The sequence below is a fragment of the Rattus norvegicus genome, chromosome 15, assembly GCF_021556685.1.
Source record: "Rattus norvegicus strain SHRSP/BbbUtx chromosome 15, alternate assembly SHRSP_T2T, whole genome shotgun sequence".
Lineage (NCBI taxonomy): Eukaryota > Metazoa > Chordata > Mammalia > Rodentia > Muridae > Rattus > Rattus norvegicus.
This window is the reverse complement of record NC_141548.1, coordinates 75,176,613-75,201,574: the sequence shown is the minus strand read 5'-3', so window position 1 is coordinate 75,201,574 and position 24,962 is coordinate 75,176,613. Positions and strand designations below refer to the sequence as shown.

The window sequence follows — 24,962 nt, the reverse complement described above, 5'->3', positions numbered from 1 at the left end:
AAGAAAATTCGATATAGACATGTCTAGACCAGAAACTAAATGTTAGTTTAGAGCTAACTTAATAAAGACAATCAGAAAGAAAAATTAGTATTTTCTGAATGTCTTTCTGTTTTGCCTTGTTTAGATACTTTATCATCAAAACTTGAAAAATATTATGGTTGGAGATGAATGCTGCTATATGCTTTGGGGATGCCATGGTTATAAAATGGAGGGACTCATTTATCATCATTGACTCTGCATCTTAAAATTGTAATTGCAAAAGTTCATACAAAAGAGGGTCAGGAAACTCTAAAATGCTCAAACATACCTAAAGATGAATTTAAACTTTCATTGAATTAATATATTATACTTATGACCAAAACTTTAATTATTAAATAGTGTTTAATAATTAGTGTTTAAGAGCGAAAACAGGAACAATTATTCTTGCATATTTTTCAACTATTTTTCAATAGCCTGTACTAATTGTATGATACTTTTACTAATACTTCTGTGGTTTTATAAAGTTAGAGAAATTTTCACTGATCTTTCACTTTCATTAATTTATTTATTCACTTTACATCTCAACATCAACCCCGTCTTCTCATACAGATCATTCCTCCATTCCCACTGAGAACCGGGACTCCTTCCTGGTTATAACTATGCCCCTGGCCCATCAAGTCACTGCAGGACTAAGCACATCCTTTCTCTCTGAGACCAGACAAAGCAACTAATTAGGGGACCAAGATATACAGGTAGGCAACAGTTTCAGAGATTGTCAACCCCTTCTACAGTTGTTGGGCAACCTGCATGAAAACCAAGATGCTCATTTGTTTGTGAAGAGAGGCTTTGCCCTTTCTTGCTCTCTGCTTGCTGGTTCAGTCTCTAGGTATCCCTAAGGGTCCAGGTTAGTTGAGTCTATTGGTTTTTCTGTGGAGTTCTTGTCTGCTTCAGACCCTTCAATCCTTCCTCCAACTCTTCCTCAAGATTTCAGAGCTCCATCTAAAGTTTGGCTATGGGTCTTTTCGTCTGTTTCTATTGTCTGATGGAATGGAGCCCCTCAGAGGACATTCATGTTAGACTCCTGTCTGCAAGCATAACAGAGTCTTATAAATACTGTTAGGGATTAGCTTTTGCCCATGTGATGGGTCTCCATTTGGGCCAGTGATTGATTGGCCATTCCTTCCTCCTCTGCTCTATCTTTGTTCCTTCACATTTTGAAAGCAGAACAAATATTGGATAGACGTTTTTGAGTGAATTGGTGCCCTTATCCCTCCACTGGAAGTCCTGGCTGGCTACAGAAAATGGCCACCTCAGCATCTCTCCCATTAGAGACTCCATAGACAACTTGCTCCCCTTCCCAGTCCCAGGTCATTGGCATGTATTTGATATCTGCCTCCCTGTCTCCTACCCCAGCTTGCATTCTTGCTTAAGATAGCATGTTTGCACTCTGACGTTCTTGAAAGTCTTTCTTATAGTTATCTCTAAACGTTACTTTCAACTTTTGCTTCAGTTCTTATTCTTTGAGAATTACACTTCCATATAATTTACAGCAAATCCAGCCATCTTTCACAGACCTCAAATTTCTGTGCTCTCTCTCTCTCTCTCTCTCTCTCTCTCTCTTTCCCCCATACTCCTATTATCTCTTCTCAAGTAAATGTGCTTTTGTGCTAAACTCACTTGAAACCATTAGGTTGACCAGATGTAGGACAATCTATTGGAGCATCCTTGAAAAAAGCTGCCTCTCTTCCCTTTCATTCTTTCTTCATGAAAAATATGACTGCAAAGACACGCAGCAGGCAGTTTTGTTACTGCTTTTCTTTGTGTGTCAGTTACACACTCTCACGCATGCAGCAGTTAGAACCCTTTTCATCCCTTTAGGGTTCTAGAACTACCCCTTATAAATTAGTGGTGTAGATACAAGCTTATTTATTTGTTGAGCTCTCATTCAGTTTAGAACCCAATGAAATTATTCTTCTAGAGCAAAGGCATTCCAATTTGTTATTTGCATAATTACTTGGAAATTCTGAATAATCTTGGAGTAGATAAACAAATAGTTTTAATATTTATTGTGGAGAAACTCAGAAAGTTTTAAAAAAGAAAATAAATGGAAGTAAAAAGACATAAAACATGTTGTTTCTGTTATATTTATACATGTCTTAAGTATTTATTATCCACAGACTATGTCTTTTTCCTTGTTTAATTAGTTTAAATAAGATTCATATTGAATTTAATAAAAATATATAGTCATGAAATATAAATGAAAAATACCAGCCCAATGATGGCTTTAATCCAAATGTTGATACAGTAAGGAAGGCGTCTCAATTACAGAATACTTGCCTCACATGAATATAGGTTACAGATTAATTCCTTGTCTCTTGAAAATGATAAAAATACTTTAACAGCTTTTGAATATTTAGTTTTGCATGGAAAATTTTAAAAATAAATCAATGAAATTAAAACTCAATCCATGTATATTCTGAAATAATTTGCTGGGGATTAATCTTTTCTTGCTTTTTGTCTTTTAATTTTTTAAACTGGACACAAAAATGTATTCTTAACTCACCTTGTTTTGTGAGTTTTTCTTTTTTGATCAGAAACCTGGTTGAACTTTAATATTTTAGTTGTTTTCCTAGTAATCATCTTCTCTCCCCTTTACGATGAAAAAGTTACAAGTGCAATCTCCATGCGAGTTTCTAATTCCCCCATTGCAAATACAAAATTTGTCTAGAGTTTGGGGAGATAATTTTCAAGACACTGTCAATATTCAGACTGGTTAATGGCTCTTTTCTGCCCATGCTCATGGAGTTTTTCAGATAACGCACTTCGCTGGCTAGCAAAGCAAGACTCGAAGACTGGCTTTAATGTTCTAAAGATGCAAATGGAGTGTCTGGTAGAATGGCTGTAAAAAAGCAATTTCATTTAGGAAAACTCATTTCTTAGTGTATATCCTGTGAAGGGATATTGTTTGATTAAAATAAAAGACATTAAAATTCAATAAAGACAGAATGATCATGGTTGAAAGACGTTGAGTCATTTTAGAGTTAATTATGCTTGCGGTTGATCCTGCGTCTGTGGAGCAGATATATGTAATAGGACTAAACCTTGTTTGTTTCCAGGAAGCCGCATCGAGAAAACAAGTTCTGTGAGGGAATCTATATGAAAATGCAGGCACATGAGGAGGATAAATACAGGAAAGGAGCCACAGAAAACAATGAGAAAAGTAGGGAAACTTCCTCTTAGGAAAGTGTTAAATGAATGTCCTTTTAGATACATTTGTCAGTGCAGTCTCATTGAGGGGAAAGGAAGCTTCCGGGTCTGCTTCCTGGTTTACAGAAAACTCTGGAGGACTGATCCCTGTCTCTTCCCGTTTGGTAGCAATGTTATTTTCACTAGGACTTTGCTTCCTCTTTCATAGATATTTTTTTTCATTCATAGATTCGACCAATGCTACCTGCTTTACGTAAATCCAACTGCAGAGGTGACAGAAACAGATAGATTATGAAGTTAACATAGTTCCCAAACTCATTACTAGTGAGTAGTATCTAAAGATCATATTTGTTATAGAAATTCACTTAGAGTTAGCCAAACATCCAGAGTGTTACTAAATCTCAAACATGTAGTGTTAATAATAAATTAAGTAGTGACTAACCATTGACTCCTGTAAATAAAAGTGGCGATGACTTCATCAGCAGTTTACACACCTCCTAAATTAAAAAAAATATGTTAGGAGAACTTTCTGAGACACACTTTTATCATTAAGCAATATAATGTCTTCATTCAGTGGTTGTTTGGAGTACCTGAAGGTGTAGAGTTTTAATCAAAGTTTAAGTCAGACTAATGAACCCTCCATGACCAGAGAAGGTTTCTGCCATTTTCATAGCATGGAAACTGCCCTGATTATGTCACACATTTAAAAGGCTTCTCCTCAACATGATAAGCCCTGTGCCCATTTGGGTGATGTATGTTTATTTCAAAGGTAAACTTAGAAATGCTAAAATGTGCATTGAGAAAATTAAAAATAAGTATGGTTTTACATTAAATAGAAAACTAAAAGCAATCGATGAGATGAACCTTAGTGTTCTTTTGCATGGGTTTTATTTTGTTTGCTTGACCCAATAGAGCTGCTGCCAGTATTGTATAGCAACAAAAACCAATCTGAACCCCATGTTCTGGCAAACTTAAGATAAGCAATGACACATAACAAAGAATGGATGCATTAAAAGGTGTTCAGTTTATAAATACTTCAAACTCCTCGTGTCATAAGCAAATTGTTGAAACAATACTACAAACTCTACAAGTTTAGAATTAAATAGGATCTGTAAATATAATTAACTGGGATAAGAACTGTGAGGCCCCATTTATTAAATGTTCCATCAACTTTGCAAGGACAGTCTTATTTACTCATTTCTGTATTCACTTATAGTTAAAGCAAACACACACACACACACACACACACACACACATATGCATGTTAAAGTGATTGCTAAGTTTAATCAAATTCTGTCCTGTTGTATAGTTTTTTGTTTGCTGGTTGGTTGGGTCTGGTTTTTTGAGAACAGGCTCACACTGTATAGCCTTGCCTGGTCTGATTTATGTAGCACAGGCTGGCCTCAAAATTATAGAACTCCACCTGCCTCTGCATCTTAAGTGAGTGCTGACAAGAAAGGCGTAGCCCTGAACATCTGGACAATTTTTGTTCATTTACTTGTGTTTTTTTATGTGGTAAGATTACTCAAAGTTTACCATCTTGGTCAATTCGTAGAGAGTAAAACTGTGTTGTTAAGTATTAACGTTGTTATACTGCATTTCACATTTTACTAACTTAAATCTTACTCTTTAACACCTCCGCTGCAAAGGTTTCATTTGTTTGTTTTTACATATGGCTCTCAGTTTGTCAAAGAGCATATTGACATTACAAGAGCTACATTTGCTCGTTCTTGTTTTCAACAACTTGAAGCTGTGAGTTATCCATACCGCTGACACCTGCTTCCCAGATTGCAGCCTTAGCGCACAAAAGGGAGTTGAGGGGAACAGGTGCTCTTGCTCTCCTTTCTTCAGCTTCTCCTTTGAACAATCCACCAACCGATTGCCCTTCAAACACATGTCAAAAATGCTGTAACTGCACTGAGCCTAGACCGAGTGTTTTCATTTTACTAATTGGTATACAATATAATATGAGAGTGATTTATATTTACATTGCATACTCATAAGTGACTTAGGGCTGGTCTAAAGTATATAGAAAGATGGTCATGGGTAATTTGCAAAAACAATATCATTTTATATAAAACACCAGAGCACTGTGAATTTGCGAGTACAGTGTTATGCTAGAACAATTACCTTGAAATCAATGGACAGTTGTGTTAACATTTACAATTTCTGAACTACTATGCATCAGAAAGAAACCAGTAAGAAGGTTTAATCAAGCTGTTGAGTAAATCTTGTTTTATAAAGCAGCTGGAGAGATGGCTAAGAGGTCAGGAGTTGATATTGCTGTTCTTGCAGGGAACATGAGATCATTTCCCTCATTTCCTAGCACCCACTTATAACACCGCACGATACCTTGTTTCTCTAGCTCCATGGGATCCAGTGCCTCCTCTGGCTCTACAGGTACTCCAGTGCACAAACCAAGACTCATGCATACATCTAAACGCACACACACACACACACACACACACACACACACACACACACTTAAAAGGTGAAGGTTTAAAAAATATCCATGAGAGTTTATCACTAATATCTCAAATAAAATAATATTTCAATTTAATATATATAATTCTAAGCCAGTAATTCTCAACCTCCCTAATGTGGCAAGCCTTTAATATAGTTCTTCATGGGGCTGGGGATTTAGCTCAGTGGTAGAGCGCTTACCTAGGAAGCGCAAGGCCCTGGGTTCGGTCCCCAGCTCCGAAAAAAAAAATATAGTTCTTCATGTTGTGGTGACCCTAACCAAAAATTATTTTTCTTGCAGTTTAATGACAGTAGTTTGACTACCTTATGAATCACAATGTACATATCTGATATCCAGTATAGTCTAAAGTGATCACTATGAAAGGGTCATTGTATTTCCTAATAGAGTTATGACCCATAGTTAGACAACCATGGCCCTAATATTAAATGTACAAGTTTTATTTCTAAATTATTTGTATGAAAATAACTGTGACAACTTACTTGAAATTAAGACACATTGTAGGTTTCCCAAGACAACTCGATATAAAACAAAATTAAGACTTAAGTCTGATCTTTTAACTATTTTCTGAACTTCATTTGGGAATAGAATTTAAAATTTTAAGTAATCTAGAAACAAAGATGGGAAAGCAGAACCATTTCTTGTCCAAAGACGAGAATCTCCAGGGCCACAAAAATGAAGATGAATCATATCAATCTGAGCTATTGTGGCAGAATGGTTGTTATCCAGAAACTTGTATTGTTCAGGAATTATTTTTCCCCCAAAAGCTAAGTTCAAGGTGTTGTTTCACAGAAGGAATCATCTTTTAATGCCTCTCGATGGCTAAAAGTAGAAGGTAGCTAGGATAAAAGTTCCCTGGCTCACCCTTCTCCATGCTTTCAGCTTCACTCTAAAGGCTAGCATTCGTAAAGCCCCGCCACCTTCTAGACAGTCTTTGTCTGACATGGCCACAAGGAATACCAGGAGCTTATCTCCTGGGACACATATTCATACCATGTAGTGGATTTCCCATATTTACTGTAAACTTAAGACATTAGGAAGAAAAAACACACTAACTGTTGTTTTATGATCAGAAATTAACAATGTTTTTGAAAAAAAAAAAAACCTTTGTTCTTACCTGAAAATCCATGAGACTTCCAAAGAAGGGGTGAAAGGAAATCACTGACACCCAGAAGTCTATTAGGACATTGAAGAAAACCACTTCCTCCCCAAGGCTCTGCCTTCCATTTCCGTCCTCCGGCATCAATGTATCTTTGATTCTGGGATTCTCACAGGGATTTCTTTTGTTATTTGCGACTAGCTGTGGATAATTTAAGCAGAACCCTTTTGTAGCTAGCTCAGCATCAAATCCTACATTTTCTTATTATCAGCAATATAGAATATCTCTTGTTTCTTCTTGCTTTAATGAACTGAATTTTAATGAACATGATATGAAAGTTGCTTTGCTATATATATTTTATTAAAACGAGCCTGTGAGTGAAAAGGAGATGGATTCGTCTTTTTTTGAGTTATTAAGTCTTTGTAAAGCATATCATTGCTTTAAGATATTGGTGACTTTCATATACCAAGTTGCTCCGTGTGATAAGGCAATTAGCTTGCCACCAATGCAAACACTATGATAAGGCTTTAATACCAAATTACAAGCTTTTATATAACTCTGGTAGTTTCCAATTTAATAACTGATTTATGTGCTACAGATAAAGGAATAATACTCACAATGGACAAGGCATTAAAGAGTTGTACATCCAATTCTACTTCTTTTTCTTTTTTTTTGAAAGGGCTTTCGACTTTAAAGAAACTAGATACAGGCACAGTCGGTTGTCAGAATTTTCTAACATTTAGTCCCGCTCTGTTCTTCAGTTTCATACAGTGGTATAATCTCGGCAGCTTCCCTTTCCGAGCTGCTGTCACTACCCCCACTTTATTGTGCTGTCCCTGGAAGGGTTTTCCTGATTGTAATTTCCGGACACTGATTTAACCTTGAGTCAAACATCAAGTCCAGTGTAATATTTTGCTGATTACTAAGCCATTAGATATTTTCTTAAAGCATGCATCTAGTCTTTCACATTCCACAGTGGCACATTTCCAACAATATTTAATTTATACGTCATTCTCCATTTCATAGAGTGAGAATATGATTCACAGACTCCTAGCTAGAATATCAGAGTAAATCAAATATTATATGGGAATAAATGACCTTGTTCATTATAGTGCAGAAATAGAAAACCACAAAGTTAAAATGATTAAAATGATTCTTATTAAATTTAAATATCTTTAATAATCTACACAGATTATTAGTTTGTGAAACAAAATGTGAGAGATGTATTTTTGAGACATCTCTGTGTGTAAAAGCATTTCTTGTACAAGTTGGGGAACTTAAGTTGAAATTGAGCAGAATTCATACTAAGTGAGTTTCCATAATCTTATCTCTCTTACAGACAAAGAGTAGAGAAAAGGGATCCTCAGAATTGTGGGATCCAGAATGACTTTCATATGCAGAAAAAATTTGTCAAAAATAATTGTTTTAAGAGGAGTAACAGCCACAATAGTTTTCCAATCACCATACATACAAATGTACCTCTATTTACAGTGTGAATTAAAATATACCTGTAAATCTCTCTCTCTCTCTCTCTCTCTCTCTCTCTCTCTCTCTCTCTCTCTCTCTCTCCCCCTCCTCTCTCATACACACACACGCACACACACAGAGGCACATACACAGAAAAAAATAATTCTTACTATGTTTGAGTTCTTTGGACTTACTATTTCTTTCAATTTTCTCAGAAAGTATCATAAGCCATTATAAACACTACATTCTGATAAAGAAATATTAATGAAAAAGAGGAAATTCTTCATTAACTGTATCTTTATTTGGAAGCAAACCATAATATATACATATTACAACCATAAAAATAACTATCCCTTTTCATGAAGTCTAAAGAATACAATACATTTAAATATACTTTCTAAAGATTGAAATGTGGCTAAAGATAAAAATCAAAATTTTAAAGGGGATCAAAAACAGATAAACATATAATATTAGGAGATATTTCATTTTCTTTTTTCTAAATAAACATTGTAATAAATGTTACAAATAATTAAAAACATTACACACATTTTTTTAATTAAAGTATAAATGATTGTGGCTATTGGAATGCCTCAGATGGTTCCTAAATGATTCAGAAAAATTCAGTGAATATAATGTTTAATTGTATGCATGACCTATGATCATATTGATTTACATATAGAGTGTAATCCAATTTTTATTGTTCAAAATTTTGTATGTAATCCCTTTATACATCCATGTTACCTACCCATTATCTCCTCATGTGATAAATATGTATAACAGTCAGTGTAAATAAATGAAACACCTATCAAAATCCATCATCCTTCCTACCTTTAATATGTAGTTTTTAGGAAGTAATTACTACATCCTGGGGTTGTTATATGTGTCTGCTTCACTCGTTTTATCTGAGATTACCCAAACAAAAGACACTTAAGTATATTGAAATTGAGATCGAAATGTGAAAGTCTAATTACCACTCTTTATTAACTTTTCATTAGGGAAATGTTTATTTGATTAGCACTGGATTTAATATTATATTATTTGATTAGCACTGAGTTTAATCTTATAGGTGAGAACATGCACGAACAACACAATGTAGTCAAAATGAGTTGAAGTGGGATGGTCCTGAGTAGCAGAGATCGTTAAGCTGAGTCCTCCATGCTTTGCTATTAAAGTGCGTAGGGTGATACGGCTCATATCACTCAATAAGAAAATGATTATGGAGCATATAACAAAACTTATTAACTGATACACACCTACTGATGAGCAGACCTTACTGTGAATATTCACCTGGATTTTTGAAAAACATTCATTTCGCCACACATAGCTTTGTTTAATATGCATGAAGGCACTGTTCTAAATTTTCTCGATTAATATATAAAATATATCAAGATCTTGTACAATAACAAACGTTCGCCACTTGTCAATTAAGTTTTAATGAAGATAGAATCCTTAATACATACTTTGTGAATTTTGAGGTTACTTGGATTGTAAAATGATGAAAATATAAAAGAGATTAATTTGAAATTGTAAACATAAAACTTGAAAAAAACAGCAAAGGCACAAAATTAAACCAATTATTAACATGTATTCCTTTAATTAACATTTGGCAAGCTTCTATTACAAGAAAGCCTGACATAATTTAGCTGATGAAAATTCTAATTGACATTTAACAATTATGCTGATTAAAATATAGGTTGTTCTCTCTACCATTTCAAGACAATTACCTGCTTAAACATCCCTTTTATTTCGCAGATTAATAACAAAATGGTATTTTAACATTCTTCTGGACCCAAGATTGTGGTTTATATTTTTTGCATTGCATAGGATTTAGAAATTTGGAATGTACTTCCTTGCAGTCAACTAATCCCCTTCCTGGGGACTTTGGGTCATGTTTTCCTGGTGTGCCAGTCTAAGTCCTCAAGGTAATTACATCATACTTGGAGCCATGGTACCTCTTACAGAACAGTAAGGTACCAGTTTGAAAGCAACCACTTAGTTTAAATTGTATTCACCATTTCTTAGTCTCTGTAAACATTTTTATTGTGGTGTGCTGTGTTTTGAATTTTAATTTTCTAACCACCCTCATAATCCACTTTCTGGCCATTACTTTCTTCTCCAAGCCTATGTTCCTGAGTGATGAAGTCTAACAGCAAGAGAATTCTGAGATAAGGAAGAAACAGTCTGGGAATTTGTGTATTATACTAACTCTGAATACTCAGTAATTCTTTTGTTCAAACTGGTCTCTTTTCTTTCTTCTTGAGTTTTCAAAGACTGATTGGAAAATTTATGCTTCCTCTCACTGTTCTTACTCAATTCCTATAAAATCTTATTTTTTTTTTTTGCTACTACATATATGCATATAATTTTCGACAAATGATCAAATTGGGTTTACTTGTTAGGGTTATCTCAATTTTAAGCAGTAAAATCCTGACACAGAAACAGATTAAACAAATGGATCAAAATGCAGAAACAGCAAAATAATTACTAAGTCTATGGCAATGATTAAAATGCCAGGGCTGTAATCACATGTATCACAGAGTAGGGTGAGAGCCATTATTTGGAAGCATCCTGTTATACTAGCTACCTCCAGTCTCACAGATGTGACTAAATCCTAGAAGTGGTTTAAAGCAACCAGACTGGAAACACTTTGAATTATCAGGAGCACTAAGCAATGTTTGCTCCATGAAAACTACGTAAGCCAGACTATTCAAAGATTTCGTGTAGCTGGATTCATTCAAATGGAAATTTTTGATAATTAATACTATGTATTTTACTACAATCTTATAACAAATAACCAGAAAGTACATGTCTTAATAAACCCACTTGGGGTTGAATGTAAAGGGAACACTGAGCAGAAGAAAAATTTATGGAATAAAAAGAAAATCTCCAAAGCCACAAATAATAAAGACTCTTATCATTTAAAACATCTTCCTAGAAACTATTCATAAATTCTAGGCTAACTATAATTATTCTGGGAATAGTAAATCCAAGCCTTGTTTGAAGTCTGATGACTGAAGGTATAGACCGTCCCTTCTATTTGCCTTCTTCCAGTTGTCTATGAAAATATGTCAGCAGCAATGATAAAATAGAAACCCCAGGAAACCCAAGTCATTAAAACATAATCATCTATGTTGCTGCAAAGCTTTGTGTTTAAATCCTCTTCCCATATTGCCAATCATGTTGTAGTAATCATTAAATGTGTCTGCAGGTGTCCTGGTTTTACAATATGAAGCTTTGGAAAATAGGCCTTCAGATTTACTTTGATTTTGATAAAGATTGTCTTTAAATAGATATATTGTTAACCAAGTGGGCAGTCGTCCTATGCAACATACAGTACAAAACTGCTATTTGCTTACAGAAATGTAACAGCAGCCTTGAATTAAGTTACTAAATGTTTCCTCTGTGGCTTTATAGACAGATCAGCATACATTTCAATTTTGAATAGCCAGTGGTGCACAGTGCCAAAAAGGCTTTAGTCTAAATTCTGTCACTAGGTGGCTTTGCATTTCAATACATTCGTTGAATCTGTTTTTGGGTCAGTATCCTCCAGCTTAAAACTGAGATAATATTAATACTTATTTCAAGTAGTTATTGTGTTAATTAAAGAAGAAACTATAGAGAAAACAATGTAGAATTATTTCTCAGCGATGAGGATCTAAATTCACTATAATTTTCATATAATGAATCAAGCAAATATTCAAATTATACTTTGAATGGAATATACTAGAGAATTTTGTAAGGTCTTGCACACAACAAATTGCCAGGCAGTGAAAATTCACCAAATCCTGCATATATGACTGTTATCAAATTTCTTGAGATCAGGCCATTTCCAAAATGTACACAAAATTCAGCTTAACTAAAATAGAGTGTAGGGAAACAATATTGGGTGGGGTTAGTGAATACAGATGCTGTAAATATAGTACTCATGTGTGTCATTATTAGAGAAAAGAGAGAACCATAACTTTTTAAACAAATGGACAGGTCTGTATATGATACCTCCTCACTAAACTGCAATTGGACACATTTATTTGTAAATGAATTAATGAGGAAAGTCATGTCCTTGTGACTTGAACATTTACAGTTCCCATATTCCTTTAAATGTAGAAGAAGTTCTTTTCTATCCTTCTAGCAACAGACTTGAGTTGTGGCTGCTGCGAGCTGGTCTGCTTGGCAGTAAAGCTGTGTGCATTGCAGACCAAGGTGGGTGTATGCCTCCTTTCAATTCAATTCACTTTGCAACCACCCATGGCTCTGCTACATGTTAACGATAAAAATAAATACAAAGGTTATTGGGGCTTCCCGATGGTCTGAGATTTGTCAGCCTAGCAGTATCCCTCCTTGCTAACAACTGGCACTCTCTCAGTACATATTTACTGGGTGAAAAACAAGCAAAGAAACAAACAAACAAAAAGTGAACATGCTATGATATTGCCTCTCTGAAAGGATTAAGAAATAAATGCTTTAAAAATTCATTTCCCATTATCCCTCGCACACCACCCACAGCCAACATTTGCAGCTGTGAGAAAAATGGGAGAGCTACTTCCCCTCATTTTTCGTCTATTCTGATCATAGTTTATAACTACTCCTACCCAATTTACATGTATGAAGCAGTGATAAACAGAGGAGACTGTCTACGTGGGTGGGGCATAGCAAAGAAGGGATTGGAGGGAGGTTCAGTGGAGAGAGTTAAGGGAAGGAAAGCCAGGAGAAAAGTGACATAATCTAGGTTAATTAATAATATATTATTTAAATTGAAAAACCCCCAAAAGAAAAAACTTTGTCTAAAATAATTTAGTAAATGATGAATGAGTATGTATTTGAGAAAGACAATCTATCCACAAGAAGACACGGACTATTTAAGATAGACTTATGGCCTGCAAACTACACTAGTTCAAATATCTTTAGATTACCTCAAAATGCTGAATGAATGATGCACACATTTGCCAACATTTTCATTTTTTTTTCTTTTCTTTTATTGTATTTTTTTTTTGGTTCTGTTTTTCGGAGCTGGGGACCGAATCCAGGGCCTTGCGCTTCCTAGGCAAGCGCTCTACCGCTGAGCTAAATCCCCAACCCCCTTTTATTGTATTTTTAATTTACATTTCAAATGTTATCCTCTTTTCGGTTTTCACCCCAAAAACCTCCGATCATATCCCTGCCTACCTCTGCTTCTATGAGGGTGCTCCCCAACCCACCCAGCTACTCCCTCCCACCTCGCCTCCCAGCCCTAGCAACCCCACACTGGGGCATCAAGCCTTCACAAGACCAAGGGCCTCTCCACCCATTGATGCCCTCTGCTACATATGCGGCTGGAGCCAGGGGTCTGTCCGTGTGTACCCTTTGGATGGTGGTTAAGTCCCTCAGGTCTTCCTATGGGGTTGCTAATCCCGTTAGCTCCTTCAGTCCTTTCTCTAACTCTTCCACCGTGGTCACACTGGTCAGTCTGATAGTTAACTGCAAGCATCCTCATTTGTATCCTTAAGGCTCTGGTAGAGGCTCTCAGGAGACATTCATATCAGGCTCCTATCAGTGAGCACTTCTTAGCATCAAAATTAGTGATTGGGTTGGGTGGCTGCATATGGAATGGATCCCAAGGTGAGGCTATCTCTGGATAGCCTTTCCTCCAGTCTCTGCTCCACTCATTGTCCCTGTATTTCCTCCCATGAATATTTTATTCCCCCTTCTAAGAAGTATTGACATGTCCACATTTTGCTTTTCCTTCTTCTTGAGCTTCATATGGTCTGTGAATTGTATCTCTCGTATATTCTGAGCCATTTATCGTACTATGTGTTCTTTTGTGACTGGATTACCTCACTCGGGATATTTTCTAGTTCCATCCATTTGCCTAAGAATTTCATGAAGTCATTGTTTTTAATTGCTGAGTAGTACTCCATTGTATAATGAACCACATTTTCTGTATTCATTCCTGTGTTGAAGGACATCAGGGTTCTTTCCAGCTTCTGACTATTATAAATAAAACTGCTGTGAACATAGTGGATCATATGTCCTCATAATATGTTGGAGCATATTTTAGGTGTATGACCAGGAACAGTATAGCTGGGTCCTCAGGTAGTACTATGTCAAATTTTCTGAGGAACTTTCAGACTGATTTCCAGAGATTTTGTACCAGTTTGCAATCCCACCAAAAACAGAGGAGTGTTCTTCTTTCTCCACATTCTTGACAGCATCTGCTGTCACCTGAGTTTTTGATCTTAGCCATTCTGACCGGTGGAATCTCAGGGTTGTTTTGATTTGCATTTCCCTAATGACTGAGGATGTTGAACATTTCTTTAGGTGCTTCTTGGTTATTCAATATTACTCAGCTGAGAATTCTTTGTTTAACTCTGTATCCCATTTTTTTAAGAGCTAAACCAAGACACTTTATTAGACAAACTCATTTGAAGTATGCCTAGCATGCAATCAGATACAAACACTTAAAATGCAACATGGTCAGGTTTGCTTAGACACCATCATTTTTAATAGGATTGTTTGATTCTCTGGAGTCTAAGTTCTTGAGTTCTTTGTATATATTAGATAGTAGCCCTCTCTTAGATGTAGGACTGGTAAAGATCTTTTCCCAATCTGTTGGTTGTCATTTTGTCCTAATGATGGTGTCCTTTGCCTTACAGAAGCTTTGCAATTTTATGAGGTCCCATTTGCCTAGTGTTGATCTTAGAGCATAAGCCATTGCTGTTATGTTCAGGACATTTTCCCTTGTGCCCATCTGTCTGAGATTCTTCCCCCTTTCTCTTTTATTAGTTTCAGTGTATCTGGTTTTATGTGGAGGTCCTTGATCCACTTCAACTTGAGCTTTGTACAAGGTGATAAGAAATTTTAATGGGCTCTGCAGAGCTAAGGATGACTTAGATCTTACTTTTCCAAAGCCACCTACTTTAAAAATTGTACTTGACCATAAAAGCTTGTGCTGGTACTACTGATTCCAACTAGTTGACCTCAGTATAAGGAACTTTTAAAATAACCAGGTTTTTATTCCTCTTTCTTTAGCTACAGGCCATTGCTCTGTGCCCTTCTTTCTTATGACATTATGAGTGATGTCCTTCCCTTAATCTCAGGGTTACCTTGAAGATATTTTTAGACCTGGCTCTGATGCCTCTAACAGATCTCATCAGTGTAGACTTTTCAAATTCAGCTTTTTGTATTTTCAGGATTTATTTTCTAACATTTATTTTGGCAAAAAAAATCGCATCACAAAAACAATGGCCTTGTATATAGATTTTTTAACTCTGTGGGTTAAAAAAATAAAAATCAAATCTCATGAAAAAGGGAAGTGATTTTGCTATGCAAATGACTTTGCATGGGGATTTGAGTTTGAAGAGTAACACCTACATTAAATGTGGGCACAGTGGCAGGCAACCTTTAGACTATCATTGCTGAGTTAAGAGGCAGAACAACCGGTCTGTTGGTCAGTCATTCTGGCTAAAGCATCCACCTCCAGGTTCACAGAAGGACACTGTCTATAAAGTAAATTATTAAGGAGGCTGACCTACACCCATGTGCACACACAGAAGAAAATCCAGTCACACAGACAGGAAATGACAGATAAAAGGGGAATGCGGTTATGATAGAAGTTTTTATTATTCACCTTGATATCATTTGCCCAATTTTTCCTTTCTTATATTTATATTGCTGCAGCTTGTAGGAGAATATTACCGAATTGCTTTGCCTGTGCATTCTGTTGTGCACAAATTTATTAATGTTGCTAGCTTTGTTAAGCTTTTCCATCATTTTTGCTTAAGGTTTTTAAAGCGTTTTGTGAGAATGAGTATTTGCATGTGTGGGCACTACTTGCGTATCTGATGCCTGCATCAAAAGAGTGCATCAGCTTCCAGACAACACCAACTGCAGAGGGCTGTTAGCCGCTACATGCTAATGCCAGGAACCAAAACTGAGTCTTTTTGAGAGCAAAGATCGCTCTTAACTGTCAAGCCACCTCTGCAGCAGCATGCTCGCCCTATTTAAGGTACTGTACATACCTATAGTCAAAGAGAGTCTTGGACTGACAGTCCAGTCACCATGAGCACAGTCATTTTCCATCATGAAAGAAAGACTTCTGCCAAATGCAAACAGGAAACAGATATTCTCTTATTTCAAGTTGCTTTTGCTAGAACTATTAAAATAATGTTAAAATGAAACAAATAGTCTTTTTCCTCTCTGAAACTCACTGTTTCAAACTAAGATACTTTGTAAACCCTGACCATGTGGCCAGTAATTCATTAAATGTTTAGTCATTTGGATATTTATAGATTTTTATTAGTCTGAGCAAGTGAAACCTTTTTTGTTCAGTAATTTTTTTTATTTATTCATTTTACACTCCAATATCAGGCGCCCTCTCTTTCTAGTCCCTCCAGTTCACAGCTCCTCCCACAATTATACATTTCCTTACTCCTCTGAGAAAGATCCCAGCCCTCTGGAATACCACACACACACACACACACACACACACACACACACACACACACGCACACACACACGCTCCCCACATCAAGTCACAGAGGACATCTCTCTCATAGGAGGCAGACCAGATAGAGGAATGGGATACACAGACAGGCAGCACATTCAGGAACAGCTCCTGCTCCAGTTGTTAAGGATCCCTTAAGACCAAGCTGCACATCTACTACATGTGTGCAGGGAGCTTAGATCCAGCCAAAGCTTGCTTTTTGGTTGGAGAATCAGTCTCTGGGTGCCCTCAGGCTAGTTGCCTCTGTTGGTCTTCCTGTGGAGTTCCTATCTTCTTAGATCCTTAAATTTCCCAACTCTTCCAGAAGACTCATGAGCTCCATCTAATGTTTGGCTATGAGTCTCTTCATATTTCCATAGGCTGCTGGGTAGAGTTCTCAGAGGATGGTTGTGCTAAGCTCCTGTCTGCAAGCATAACATACCATTAATATTATCAGATTTGGTTCTTGCCCATAAGATGGGTCTCAATTTGACCCAGCCATTCCTAGGTCATTCTCTTTTGTACATCTTCGTCCTGGCACATCTTGTAAATAGGACACACTTTTGGATCCAAGATTTTATGGGTGGGTTGCTGTCATTATTAGTACTCTGGGAGTCCTGCCTGGCTAACTTTTTAAATGTCCCAGTATCTCAGTTTTAAAAGATTAAGAAGTCTTTTCATGTTTGATTTGAATATATGCTCAAATCTTTCATTTAAATGATTGATAAAGCAAGATATAAATTTAAGAATGGAATTAATGAAAAATAAGTAGGAATTACTGTAATGATCCAAACTCATTTGTCCCAGAGTCTCCCTATTCAGTCAAATATTAAAGTAGTTCATTAACATATGTACTATATATAAAGAGCAATCTATACATACAGTGCATATATACCTATAGAAATATATACATATATGCATACAGTAATACATGCTTATATATTTAGATATATGAACATATTTAAATATGCATGTGCATATGCATCATATACATGCGTGGTCGTCAATCATAGTAGAAGTGGGATATTGAAGAGCGTATTGGTTTTTACTGCCTTGCAGATGAGGTAACTTGCCTTGACTGATAGATTGCATCCCATTACGTCTGAGACTAATAATAAAATGATGACATACTGAAAGTGGCTTTTGTGAGAAAGTTGAAAAGGCTGCTATGAATGAGAAACATTATATTATATTAATTATTTCATATGATATTATGATTATATATTATTATACATTTTATAGTATCCTCAAATTTATTTATTATACATTTTTAAACAATCTCTTTATCAAGATCTACAGAGACACATATTAATTACACTTTTGTTAGTATTTTGAATAGTATCTTTACTTGAGAGAAATTTGCTTCATGGTTTCACATTCATTCACTGAATTACACATTCCATATCTCTTACATTAGGTCTATAGTGCTAAATTAAGTACTTAGGAATCATCTTTATGACTTAATACAGAAACTTGCTTTAAACTTTTTCTCAACAGTTTTCCAAAGACCATTACTCATAACAGCACATAAGTTTCTTTAAAAAAAGGTGTTTTTAAAAATTAAAGAAAGCCAATATACGAACACTTTACATTACAAATTTGTTAAATAATGTTTTAGTACCTCAAAATTTGCAATTTAAATCTGGCATATATTATTTATAAGAATGATCAGTTTTTGAGGAAGTATATTTTTATTTTTATTGGTTATTTTATTTATTTACATTTCAAATGTTATCCTCCTTCCCAGTTTCACCTCCACAAACTCCCTATCCCACCCCTCCCCCTGCCTCTATGAAGGTACTTCCCCAACTGCCCACCTACTCCTGCCTCAGTGCCCTAGCATTCCCCCACCCTAGGTTATCCAGACTCCACAGGACCAAGGAGCTCCCATCCCATTGATGCCAGATAACACAATTCTTTGCTGAAGTCATGCATTCCCCCATGTGTACCCTGGGAGCACTGTGGGGTATGGTTGGTTGATGTTGTTGTTCTTCCTATGGGGTTGCAAATCCCTTCAGCTCCTTCAGTCCTTGCCCTATCTTCTCTATTGGTGTCCCTGTGTGCTCAGTTTAATGGTTGACTGCAGGCATCCACATCTGTATTGGTCAGGCCCTGGCAGAACCACTCTGGAGACCGCTATACCAGGGTCCTCTCAGCAAGCTCTTCTTGGATCAGCAATAGTGTCTGGGTTTGGTCTCTGCAAGTGTGAGGGATCCCTAGGTGGGGCTTTTCCCTGAATTTCCTTTTGACAGGAGAAATTCTGGATTATTATTTTTGAGGTGGGTGGGTGGCCCCATCCCTCCATAGGGGACCATGAGAATCCACTGGACATGGTCTCTACAGGTTCTATCTCCCCTGTGTTGGATATTTCGACTAATGTTCTCTCTATTGGGTCCTGGGAAACTCTTGGATTCCTGGTATCTGGGACTTTCTAGTGACTACCTTCAGTTCCCCCTCTCTCCACTACTAAACACCATCTTTCAAATTCCTGACCTTCTGTACTTCTCCCCAATCTCTTCCAGTATCTAAACCAGTCCCCATTTTCCTTACCCCTCCTCTCTCCCTACCAGATTTCTTTCTCCGTCTACCTCCAGAGATTATTTTCTTCCCCCTTCTGATTGAGACTATTTATTTTTCACTTTTATCAATATGAGACATTCAGAGAAATTTTACAAAGGGCAAGGTCAATGTAACTAAGATGTGATTCAATGCTATAATTTGATTGCTGCCCTGTCCTGTGGAAGCAGCATCTGAATAATTTTATTATCATTTATTATTTAATGTCACACCTTATGAAAAATTAAAAATAGGTTAATGTAATAAAAAAGGAAAGGAATCTTAGAACTCTTCTCTGTAAAAAATTTGTTAGTGAGGATGGAATTCAGATATGAGTTTGCTAGCGGGACAGGCTTTATTTCTGGGTCCTGGCTTGCCTTATAAAGCTATAACCAGCAAACTCTCTGATGTGGAATAGAAGAGGCCTATGTCTAAGTGAACCAGTGAGTTCTCAGTCCCCTGTAAGGAATTTGAATTAAATAAACAGGGAGGGATAAATGCAAGTAATAAAATGAAATGGGGAAATAAATCATTTCAATAAGACAAGCAAACAGAGATGTTTCTACTCATTATATCATGAATATGCAGTTGAGAAGCCTTGTAGGTAATAGAGAATCATATAATTAGCATTTAAGTATGTAATCAAAAGTGTTTATCAGCTATATTAAGCAATTATTTCCCATCGGTTCATGACTTTAAATTATTATAACCAAATCACTTTATTTTTATATAGTTTTAGAATTGGCATCTTGAAAGATTTTCAGTATATTTTTAGTGTTTTATTTCTATAGAAAACATTTTGGTCATTTCTAAAGGCAAGTGTTAAATTTTCTTATGACAAAGGTGTAGCTAATAGTAATGTCTCATTTGTTTTCCTGTGTTACTATGCAATAAAATTATGGCACATAGTATTCCTCTTGCCATTTAATCCAGAAAAATCAGACTGTGTCACAGATCTGTGTTACTATAATGTAAAGCTTTACTAATAAGGGGTACCTAAGAATTATTTTAGTTACCTACCTGGCCGGGGAAATACTATGATCACAAAGTTAGTTTTCCCAGGGCAATGGTTATCCATTGCACTCTAGATGTGATCACTCTTTAATTTCTGCAAACGTGGGAAACTTGACAGCAAAATTTGTGGTAGGGGAAGACTGTGATCACACTCTCCTCTAAGAAATGAGTGAAAAAAGGCTTACTTTAGATGGATAATTTACATTTATATTTTAGAGAGAATATCTACTTTTTATCATATATTTTATTGATTGTTGTATTTAGATACTATTACTGTGATAAAACTTATGACCGTAAAAAACATGTATAGGAAATTGTTTATTTGGTTCATATTTTCATATTGCAGTCCATGACTGAAATGATGGACTCATGACAGGAATGGAAAAAAAGCAAGAACCTGAAGACAGGAATTGATTTATAAGCCATGGAGAGGTGCTACTTACTTGCTTTTTCATCATGGCTCAACCTTCTTTCTTTTAAAACCTAGAACTACCAGCCTAGGATACCAACACCCACAATAGACTTGACTCATCCCCATCAATTATTATTTAAGAAAATGCTCTCCTATCTGGATATTATAAAAGATCTTTTCAATTGTGGCATGTAGGATGATGTCATTATGCAGGTGAAGACAGGTACAAGATAGAACGAGGCCTGTCATTGGACGAGAAGGAAGGATGGGCAGGAGAAAAGTTTTAGAGAGGATGAGGAAACTGGAGCAAGCAGAGAGGGAGGAACAGTCGAGAGAACATGGAGGTGGATGTTAAGATTCCTCTCTGCACATTTACAGGTTGTTATGAATATTCTTAAGGGATGGATGTGAACAGGGCTTTGTGTGTCTAGGTGGGCAATTATATATTATCAATTGGACTAGAGGTTATTGTGTTGTGTGTTCTTTCATGTGGCGATTTAATTGAATTCAAAAGAGTATGTTGTGCAGACACTAGGTCGCCACAGAATTGGGATGTGTATGTCTGGCATGGTGGCAACCTGCCTTGGGAACTAGATGGTTAGAGAGATTGTTGCCTAGAGAGTAGCCATCGGCAGTGTTTTGTGGGATAGAGCAGAGCAAGTGAGGCACTTTGCTGACTGAGATGAAGATGTCTACCAGATATCTTAGGGCACTATGGTGCCGGACCTACAGCGGGATAAAAGACAGCAGCATTTCTTTTTTTTTTTTTTTTTTTTTGGTTCTTTTTTTCGGAGCTGGGGACCGAACCCAGGGCCTTGCGCTTCCTAGGCAAGCGCTCTACCACTGAGCTAAATCCCCAACCCCGACAGCATTTCTTATAATTTTACACCAATAGTGGTGCCCTCTTTTTAGAGGGCTGTAGCTTGTGCCAAGATGGCATAAAAATATCCAGGAGACTGATGATTCATAGAAACAGTATTGTGCTTATTTACACATGGTAAACTTTGTTAAATATGAAAATTCCATAAATTAATTACCATAAATTTAACCTTTATGGAATGCCAGGCCATCTGAATTTTGCTAAATTATATTAAGTAGATATTTTGAGTTTCCAATTAACTTTAGATAACTGGATTTATTTACTTTTAGTTTCTTTGAACGATACACAATATGCATGTGAAGTTCTAACATTCCCTAACATAAGTTTTCCTTTTAAAAATTATATGAAAGAAAATTATATTTAACAAAGATTCAGTGTCGGTCAGCTTTACACTCATATAGCATAGTTTCTACTTTTTTCATATAAGGGAGTAGTTATGACTTAAGGGTGAAATTTTCTCTTTCTTTTTAAATCCTGTTTCCCTAGTCTTGATTATGTTTTTTTTTTTAACAGTATATGCTTTTAGTTTCTCATTTATAAGATCAGCTCAGTGGAATGGAAGAGTAATAGTGCCACTAATTACACACTGAACAGACTCAACTATTTTGGGAACCATCTGATTACTTTCTTTTATGACTACAAATTAGAAAATGCTTCATATTCTTTTGTTAGTTTTTAGCGTCTGTGATGGTTTGCATATGATTGGCCCAGGGAGTAGCACTATTAGAAAGTGTGGCCTTGTTAGAGGAAGTGCGTCACTGTGGGGGTGGGCTTGGAGATCCTCCTCCTAGCTGTCTGAGAATGCTCAGTCTGTTCCTGACTTCCTTTGGGTGAAGATGTAGAACTCAGCTCTTCCTGCACCATGCCTGCTTGGATGCTACCAAGCTCCCTTGAGGATAGTGGACTGAATTTCTGAATCTGTAAGCCAGCCCCAATTAAACAAACTTACATTGGTCGTGGCATCTGTTCACAGCAATAAAACCCTAACTAAGAAAGCATCCTACCAATTTCTTCAATCATGTCACTTCAAATAGCTATATCAGGCATACACATGCAATTTATTATTGTATAGTACTATATACATAAAACTATAATTAATCGTAGTACAATATTCTAACTATCATGGTTTTATGAGCGTCTGTTTTCATCCTTTGCTCTTTATGTGGTTGGATATTGATTATAATTTTTAGTGAGCTAAGTCAGTAGTTACCAGTGTGTCTTTAATAGTTACCTCAATCACCAAACTTATTTAGGCCAAGTGTTTCTTTTTTGTTTATTTGTTTGTTTGTTTGTTTGGTTGGTTGGTCTGCAAACCCTTCGCCAAAATTGATACTCATTAAATTTATTATAAAAACTAATAATCCTAATAAAAACAAATTCAGATAAAGCCCAGTTCTTCAAATGTTTGAGCTGTGCCATGTAGATAACATGGGGCAGAAAATGCCAACTGGAAGTCTTTAGACACTGTAATTGGGTAAGTCCATTCCCTATGGATTTGAGGCTCTCTGTTTCCAATGGGCATTCAGCACCTAACTAATGGGGCATATGATATACATATTATGATCATTAAGATCTGAACCTTTCACAATGTAGTTGATTCTTCTGTTCATAAGGTACACTTTATACTGTTGAAACACTATAAGATTTGTACTGTTGAAACACTACAAGATTTCTGTAGGATAAAGAAAAGACATATTTATTGTCAGAACCCGATCAAAATAATGGTGTGTAGTGAACAATGCCTTGGAGAACTGAGAGGCTTCAAAAGACCTTTTACCTTAGGTACATTTTTTGATCCCTGGGTAGTTCTTGGTCATATTCTTGTACCTTCTGCAGCAAACATTTATATTCAATTTATAAGATATTTTTATTTGTTTTAGATGTGAGAACATTGCCACAAAACCAAATCTGGTGAAAAGATACACTGAGTTCTGTCCTTAGTGTGCCTTGGATCTGGATCTGACCTTCTGCCTTGCTCTCACGAATTCTCAGATCTAATACATAGTACATACCAGGAAACTGCTAAAATTGCTCTGTCCTGAAAAAGTTCTGGGAAAGAGCTCTATTAATACTTAGTGTGTGTTTAATGTGTTTGTTTACTTGTTTTCCTGAACTCAAGCAACCAGACTTTGATCATTGCTTTCTATATTTCATCCATGTATAAGCAGACACTGAAATGTAAGTAAAATTGGCTATATCATTAGACTCTAGTCTGACCCATCTTTGAGGTCTTAAAATCCCAGATCTAGGAAATACATACATACATACATACATACATACATGTATATGGAGGACAGTCAATTGTTTATTTGTTTTGTTTTCTTTTAGCTTCTTTATTTTCATTTTAAAACAAATATCTTAACGCCTACAGTGATTAAAGACGTGCTTCCCAATTTAGAAGGATAGATATAAGAATCTCATCCAGTTGAAAAGTGAAAATAAAAACCTAGTCCTTTGGCTATGTTTTGGGGGTAAGGTTCCTTTACTTAAGCTACGGAAAGGTGATTCATATCGGCAACTAGCCAGGAGGAAATCAAGTCAACGTAAGCTATATGTCTGATACTTTGTTAAACTTTGTTAACTTTATAAAAATGATAGAAATAAAAAGTTGTCTATGATAATCGTTGCCAAAGCCCATGGTATGTATTTGTACTGTCTTTCTTTAAGATCTTTATTCCAGAGAAGATTGAGGTTTCTTAATATGAAAGTGGAATTTAAACCGAATACATGGTGGACTAGGAAGCTTTATTTTGTCTACCAGAAAATTGTATAACATGGTAAACAGAGCAACTTTGTATTTTTAAATCTTCATTAGACATATGTAAAATCATTGATGTGAGCCAAAATCCACTGTTCAGTTTGTTTTGTTTTGACTGCGTTTATGATGAATACGTTACTTTTGTTAGGAGATGAATCTGCATTGGCTGCTTTTTAGAAAGAGTTGCAAGGTACATCAATAAAGATTATGTGAAACTATTCATTTCCCTTAAATAGAAGAACTCCTTTTCTAAGATACTGCCTGCCTTTCTCACAGATTACATAAAGGCATCCCCCTGCTTCTCCTTGCAAGCAGAGATTTGCGTTGTATTCAGTGCCATTCTGAATGACTACATCAAAATTTTCTCCATTACCTACACTAGAAAATTGGATGAATCAGGAAATCTGAATTTCAAATGACATTTATCTTCTTGGTTTATCATTGTTGTTGTTTTAGTCAAACTGCATAAAATTGTTCAATGTTAACAATAACAGGAATGACTACATACACATTGTAACTATTGGAAGCAAGGAGTATTTTTATCAGCTAAGAATACTTTCATTTATTTCAAGGTACATTCTCATATAGATATTCACTCATATAGAACCTCAAGGTCAAGGAAGGTGTCCAAGCAGAATATCTGATGCTTA

General features: G+C 36.0%; 1 protein-coding gene and 1 non-coding gene across 13 annotated transcripts in view; both read left to right on the top strand.

The window, feature by feature from the left end:
* Positions 1-24,962, top strand: part of Pcdh9 (protocadherin 9) — an 899,165-nt gene that overhangs the window by 754,500 nt on the left and 119,703 nt on the right.
* On the top strand, positions 20,261-20,423 carry LOC120097302 (U1 spliceosomal RNA). The gene has a single exon (XR_015639250.1). It is a non-coding gene; the product is annotated as a U1 spliceosomal RNA (small nuclear RNA).